The sequence below is a fragment of the Ostrea edulis genome, chromosome 1, assembly GCF_947568905.1.
Source record: "Ostrea edulis chromosome 1, xbOstEdul1.1, whole genome shotgun sequence".
Lineage (NCBI taxonomy): Eukaryota > Metazoa > Mollusca > Bivalvia > Ostreida > Ostreidae > Ostrea > Ostrea edulis.
In genome coordinates, this window is record NC_079164.1 from 6,625,531 (window position 1) to 6,634,204 (window position 8,674).

The following is an 8,674-nucleotide window of genomic DNA, read 5'->3' on the forward strand; positions in this document are numbered from 1 at the left end:
CACTGCGTATGGAAATAAATATACGGGTAAGTTTTTATCATTTATATCTCTTAAGTTAGCTCATTACACCAAAATTGCACTTTTCATGGCTTGTTAAAACACTTGTAATGGAGTATCGTTTCACCATCGAAAGAGTAATGCATTCCCTCAATTATTCAGTTTGATTGTTTTTGTGATGTTTTTTTTAAAAAATAAAAAAATATGCTTTGTTTGCCAAAAATTTACAGTCCAAAGTTTTCTGTGATTCGATGCATGATATAAAATTTGTGATAAAGAGTGCCTATCTGATATACGTTTTAATTTCTAAGAAAAAAAAATGTTATGAAAATTAAAAAAAGTCATTTGTTTATGTTTATAGCTCTACTGGTAAAATGATCAAAAACCATGTCAATAAGAAAAAAAGATTTGTCGAAGAAATATATTTTGAAAGGAATTGAAATGAGATTTCAGATATATCGCTATATAGATAGATAGAACATCTATATAAGTTTGCGTGGTTTAATATTTGTGCTATCCAACGAGTTCAAACGGCGATGTATTCGCTCCCCAAGCCTCGGAAATAGATACACCATTTCAACTTATTGAAATAGAGCAATTATCAATCACGCAAAATCATTATATTGATATCCTTTTTCTATTAGATGTATACAAAGCAAAACACAGAGGTTAGAGAAAATGGAGAGATTGTAAATTGCCATATAACCCAAAACACCCCGATACAACTGTAGAATTGTTCTTTTGATTTATTAGATAGTCTAACAAAGAGATCAAACATGGATACATTGGCGATGTTCTGTGCCCTCGCATTGTGCTGTACAGTATCTTCCTTAGGAAAACAGGTAAAATCCAACGAATTCGAGGGAAAGTCTTCATGTACGTTAATGTATGCCCTCTTGCATAGCACTATTGAAATAAAGGACAAAATACTATAAGGAAACACACGATTCCCCCTCATTCACTTATGCATAGTTCACACGAAGAATTTCATTCCCATTAAACGTAATCTTATGTGCATCAAATGTGGATTTCACTCATAAAACAAAAATGTATATCATGTTGGTCATAACTTGAAGATTACATACCAGAAGTTAACTACAGTCTAAAACACTTATTTGATAATTTGATAGGGAATACCGAGATGTGAAAAATACTTGTATGTACATGAGACAACAATTAAGTAAAGCCAAATGTAGCACTTTAAACAACAATTCAACAAAAGAAAAAACATAAGTTGAAAATGATGAGATTTGTAACTTCATCAAACAAATTACTAAACGAACATTACCAAGTAAACAAAAGCAGCTGATACGATAATGGAGAGATAAATTGTAAGTGAAAATCATAACATTTAAGGACTATTATACCAAATCTATAACAATGATAATGTAAAATTGTTGTTTAATCATTTACATGTATATTAATTAGATAGGACACACACTTCTTTTATTACACATGAAAGGTGAAAAGTGAAAATAATGAACAGTGATCAATCTCATAACTCCTATAAACAATTCAAAATAGAGAGTTGGGCAAACACGGACCCCTTGACACACCAGAGGTGGGATCAGGTGTCTAGGAGAAGTAATCATCCCCTGTCTATGGGTCAAACCGGCCGTAAGCCCTGTATCTTGATCAGGTAAAAGGTGGTATCCATGTAGGAAAGCACCTTTTTGTATTCGACATAGGGTGTTTTTTTAAAATGGAATGCACCGGTCCTAACTCTGGCCGGTCCTTTTTCAAGAAATGAATGAATCGCTTTGTTAAGTTTTCGCTGATATGAAAATATTCGCGTCGAAGCTGACCTTTGTACGGTATCTGACACATCACACTACGCTACTCGATATATGTTAATAAGTGTAAAAATAATGGCGTTATAAAGCAGGCATGAAAGTTTAATTTACTTCAACCCCGCACTTTCTCAAGAAAGTTTGGGTATATTGTTCTTCCTTCTTCCCGTCTTGTATTCCGTCTATCTCGTCTATCCCATCATTGGATCTCAGATCAGTTTTTCATAGATAGTAAAATTTCATTCTTTTTGAGTAACATTTGGAACTCCGTTTAGAGTGCAATGAGGTTTTCGAATTTCGATTTAGGACCCGAAGGTTTAAAATTGAATAAACGTGTTTCGAATCCCATAGATTTTTTGTCATTGGAACCTATCGGATTCTTGGTCTACGTTTGCTTTCGGCTAACCATCTGACATTTCCATAAGATTGGCATGCACAGCAGATACATATAGATCGTTTTTGTGTTGTTGTTTTATATCCCGTCGATAATTTTGACATAGGGAGGACATATAGCAGTTTATTTCTAGGCTAAATACTTGTATCTTAATATTTATATTAATCATTTATTTATATTAAAGTTTACATTATGACCCCTGGGTTGAGGCCTCTGCTGGTGGATTGTTAGTCCCCGAGGGTCTCTACAGCCCAGTAGCTAAGTACTCCGTCACTAGCTTGCAAATACGGATGTATATTTAATTGCTGTGATAAAATTAAAAAAATCATTTCAAAATTAAGGATTATATCTCCCTCATGCATAGCTCTGATCCATAGACGAATTTGGCTCGAGCTTTTGACACTTTAGTTTTCCTTTAAGCTCTTGCAAGTTTATTGTCATTTTGAATTTCTAAAATTTCGGCTTGAGCATCACTGAAGAGACATTATTTGTGGAAATACGCATCTGGTACATCAAAATTGGTACCGTATAAGTTTTACATTGATAATGAGATGACCATTTGATTCCATTCAAGCAAAATTATCTGTTAGATTTAGTTATTTCATGTTTTAATTCATCACACTATGGATCGTAAACTTCACTTTAGTTTTCATTGGTTCTGTTTCAATATTTCTTCTCTGTTGTATATCTTCGGGTTCAACACTAATCCGCAGGATATCGGTAAGTGTACGAACCTTCACATAAATTCATCCCAAATGAGGCAAACCTTTTATACACACAGGACTCGTTCGCTTTCAAATTTGATGCGATACATGCAAGGTGAAGATAACAAACAATGATCAATCTCCTAACTCCTATAAGTAATACAAGATAGATACACGCATTATAGTAAATATAGAACTAAATTACGAATAAAAGCAAGTTCGATTTAAGAATGTCATGTTTTAGTGGAAAGTGTTGCAAAATTAAATTATTTGTTCGTTTACAATGTTTTTTTTTTGGGGGGGGGGGTGTATTCATTGGATTTAAAATTTAAAAATTCAAATCTTTTTCAGTATACTTTTATTGTACTTTATTTACTTTTTTGATATTTTTCATGGTAAGTTAATGATTTTAAAAAACATATGCATTAGTATGAAGTATATAAAACGGTGGATTCTGTGGATGACTTCTCGCTTTCTCTGTAATTTTTGCTTTCCTTGTACATGAAAGGTGAATATAACGAACAGTGGTCAATCTCATAACTCCTATAAGATAAACATGATAAACCTTTTATTTTGCAAAATGCTGACCCCATCATAACATTTTTGCGTACAATATGTTCCATTCCGTCTTTCGTTTAAAAATGCGTGTGTTCTTTCCATTTTCTAATCATAGGTGTGGCTGTTCGCTAACACATCTGTCAATGCCGAAATTTCAAAATTCTTACAAAACGCTTTGTAAATTCTTTTACAGACGTTTCATTTCGCTTAATCAATTTATGATGCAGAATTTTAAGATAAAATTGTTTTAGCGCTTGTAAACAATTTCCCACAATTAAGATTTTAATCATAATAGAATATTTTCTTCCGATTTTTGGGGTGTTATCTTAGCTACATTAATCATTCTAATTCTAAAATTCTGTTTCGTTTTCCTTTCCGTTCCACCTTCCGTTTCATTTCCCGTTCCGCGTTTTAGCAACATCCTGTCAAAAAGCATCAGTGAATCGTCATCTTTCACTTATTGGCTCTTTGCTTTCAATAATACGAGTCTGGATAGCCATGCTTTATGTATTTTTAAAGCAGCGTAAATTGATATTCAGTCAGAAAGACTGATATATTAACTGTTAAATGTCTTCATGATAGTAACTTCGAATATCACGTTGATATCCAGGTTAGAATAGGTCCCCTTGCATGTTGTAAAAGGCGACTAAATGGGGCGGTCCTTCGGATGAGACAACAAAAACCGAGGTCCCGTGTCATAGCAGGTGTGGCATGATAAAGAACCCTCCAATGTCAAAAAGCTCCGAGCAAAGGTCTAAATTTTGCAGCCCTTCACCGGCAGTGGTGACGTCTCCATATGGGTGAAACATTCTCGAGAAGGACGTTAAACAATATTCAATCAATTAATCAATCAATCTAATATAAATATCGCAAAGAATAGCCCATTGTCATATTCAGATTCAAAGGGCATCCCTACTTTATATGTAGCTTATATGGTGATTGTTTAGTCCTTTTCCCTTTTGATATTGGAATATAAGGGTAAATGGATTGTTAAATTTTAACCCAGAGTCTGAAAATTTCAAAACGACTATCCGAGGTCAATACAACGAATGAGGTAGAGAAAAGTTATAATTTTGTAGATTTTTATTGTATCTATTTTTATGAATTTCATCACCAACACATGGTTGTCCAATTTTGTCTTTTGAATATAATTTTCTGAATTGCTAAATCGACCAATACTAGAAAAGACTCATTCGATGAATATCAATTGAGATTTAACAAAAACAGACAAACCCGATTTCAATAGATAGAATGGCTCTTAATGTTATATTACTTTCAGTAAAAAAAAATTACCAAATTTCTAAGTTGAGGTATCAATTAACATATTGAGGTATTGAACATTGCATAGTGCAAACAAAGTCCGTCGAATGGGACGTTAAAGGGTGTCCCGTGTCAAGGATCACAACCCCCTTGGCACGCAAAAGATCATTTTTCTGATTTTCGAAAACTAGTCGGCTCACTGGGGACCGTCAGGGAAGCTCAAACACCCACAACTAAACACCATCAATTAGTTAACCGCCATTAAATGACCGAACTATTGCCAACACGGCGTAAAACCGCAAAGAGTCAACAATCACAATTCAAACTTTGACGTTTTACTAAATCACTGGGGGCCATGTGTCACATTAAAGTCGAGAAGGCCTTTACTACATATCGAAGTCGTCAACTTGCATGCAAAATTGCCATCATATACGCAGAATCAAAGACGATGTGTCTTCTGAAAATCGGGGAATGTCGTACAGGCTGAGACAATCGGTGTTCTTTAGTTTATCAAACTTTGTACCTGTATGTTTTAGAGATATTTAAATATAATCCCCTAGTTATTCGAGTAATGTTTGGATGCATTCATAATTTTATTTGTGAACTTTTCTGATGTTGTTTAAAGTCATTTATCATCTTTTTGTTATTCATTGTTTATTGTTTATTGCAGAACATTGGTCCTCTAGCCAACAGTGAGTATTTTTTGGCACCTGAGTAACTTCGGTAATATTTTACGATCTGTTTTATCCGGCTATTATTAATAGCGATTGTTATAAATATACATAAGAGATAAAAAGTTTTACCAAATGAAAAAAAAATATGATAAAGGTTAGATTAATATTTAATATTTTACATAAACACTAGTACTTAATGTATCTAATCGTTATAATTTCAGAAGTTTTTGAGGAAACTTTCAAAACAAAAGGACCAGCCTCTGGGGTAACTCTACATGTAGATGCTGGGAAGATGATAGAACAATCCCAGCATAGTCATAGTGAATCCATTGGAGTGATTGGAATAGGTGCAGCTTTAGGAACGGCTTTCGGTCCTATTGGAACAGCTGTTGGAGGAGCCCTAGGTGGATTGCTGTGCATTTTTATATGTAAACACGGTACAACTTTAAAATAATTTTATTCCTACTGATTATCAAATTGTTTAAATAATGGGTTTTGTCAACGTGAAAGGTGAAGATAACGAACAGTGGTCAATCTCATTAACCTTATAGGCAATACGAAATATAAAGTTGGGCAAACATAGAACCTTGGACACACCAGAAGTGGGATCAGGTGTCTAGGAGGACTAAGCATCCCCTGTCGACCGGTCACACCCGCCGTAAGTCATATGGGTTCTTGTCGACGTGTAGTTATTAAAAGTTATTAAATGAGAAGAAAAAAAATCTCTCGCTGTGACCTTCAATTCGATTTTTAGATATATCAATGAAGTTTTGTCTATTAACAATGATATCTTTCATTCATATGTCGATTTGATATATCCCTGTGAGCTCGAAATAAAGGACACCACAGAGTCGTCCACTTCTGCTTCATACTTAGATATTTTATTGAAAGTAGACATTAACGGCAAACTGACAACTCAACTGTATGACAAACGGGATTATTTGAACTTCTCCATTGTCATTTTCCCATATTTGTGTAGGAATATTCCATTATCACCTGCATATGGTGTTTATATATCTCAACTGATTCGAGATGCAAGAGCTTGTTCTGGGTATAGTCAGGTTTTAAATCGAGGTAAGCTACTGACAAACAAGTTGATGGTACAGGGATTTCAACAGTCTCGTTTGAAGTCAGCATTTCGCAAATTCTATGGTCGTTATAACGATCTAATTTGTCAATACAACCTCGCATTGGGTCAAATGCTGTCTGACGTGTTTCATACCGATTGTTAAGCCGTTCTTGGCACACTGATTTTGACTGCGGATAACTTCGTTTACTTGATCAGGATCTGGGGTTCACGGCGGGTGTGACCGGTCAACAGGAGATGCTTACTCCTTCTAGGCACCTGATCCCACCTCTGGTGTGTCCAGGGGTCCGTGTTTGCCCAACTATCTATTTTGTATTGCTTGTAGGAGTTATGAGATTGATCACTGTTCGTTATCTTCACCTTGCATAATGGTATAACTGCTACGATAGACTGAGTCACGCCTCCATCCAAATACAAAACACAGATTGATGGGCAACGAATCCGTAAACATTTTGTACAGGTTTTACCATTATCAAAACATATGTTTATTTACCACGGAATTTCATTTTTAAAAATAATTTATGCGAACGCTATTTCTCACATATGCGTCGACTGATTTTCGTGATATTTTCAGTGTTGATAGAAATTTGCTTAAACTCGATAAATATTTTTCCAAATTTTATTACGTTGCTCATTATTTAATATATTGACATATCCCCCCCCCCCCCCGAGTTTTAGAGGACCAGTTAGTCCCCCAGTCATCTCGGAAAAGTTTTAAGATAACTTGAAATTTTCAGGGCCTGTAGAGTTCAGTTCGCAAATTTCCCGAATTGCATTTACCAATTTTCACTGCATTGTATACGCATTTTAGTCAACATATATTTGGTTATACACAAATAATTTGTTAAGACATATAAAACGAAATTTGTAAATTATAAGGAGACGTATTTGATGATGTGAAGTTTTAGTGGCCAGCCACTTTGATTGTTTTCCTTGAATGGTCAAAGGTATTCTATAAATGTTTCCAAAAATAAGGAGAATTTGTGTAGTATTATTGAAGCCGTTGTTTCTATCAATGTCCCGCAACTGCTGATGTACGCAAAATGATACTTGATTACGTAATATGTGATTTGGGGAATAATGCAAGAAACTGAAATGCCCTTTATCTCGTAAATAAAAGGTAAAGATAACGAACAGTGAGCAATCTCAAAACTCCAACAAGCAATTCAAAATAGATAGTTGGGCAAACAGGGACCCCCTGATCCACCAGATACACCAGAGGTGGGATCAGGTGCCTAGGAGGAGTATGCATCCCCTGTCGACCGGTCACACCCACCGTGAACCCCTTATCAACATCATATAAACGGAGTCATCCGTATTCAAAATTAGTGTGCCAAGAACGACCTAATAATTGGTATGAAACAATTCAGGCAGCATTTTAACACAATGATAATTTGTATCGACAAGCAAGAATATTATAACGACCACAGTATTTGCAAAATGCTGACTTTAAACGAGACTATTGAAACCCCTGCACTACATGTATCCACTTGTTTGCCATTAGCCTTTCCCAATTTAAAAACTGATCATACGGAGAACAAGCTCTTGCGTATCGAATCAATTGAGAGCTATAAATACCATATATATGTGTTAATGGAATATTTGCTAAATAAATATGGGAACTTGACGATGGAGAAGCTGAAATCATCGCGTTTATCATAAAGTTACAGTTGTTAGTTTGCCGTTAATATCTATTTTCAATAAATATTCAAGTGTGAAGCAGAAGTTGCTGACTCTGTGGTGTCTTATATTGCAAGTTTCCAGGAATATATCGAATCGACCTATGGATGAAATTAGCATTGCTTATAGATAAAACGTCGTCGATATCCCTAAATGTTGCATTGACGGACACAGCAAGAGATCATTTCTTCTAACGTAGGAGTTTTTAGATAAATCCTGCTTGATAAGAATATTGTTGATAATGTGTGGTTGATAGGCTTAGATGCCACCATAATGCTCAACAGATAAGGTTTGAACTTGTCATGCCATTCATTTATTGATACCCTACGTCCATAATAACCAGTTTACACAATATTTAAGATTAAGCAGTTAACATCGCAATTTAACAAAACGAAATCATCAACAAATATAAAAAAGGGTAAGTTAACAACGCGGGTACGTTAAGGCAGGTTATGAAAATTTTTACTGGGATAAAATCCGCGAAACAATGTGACGTCATAATTGAAATAATTATATCACTAAGTATATAT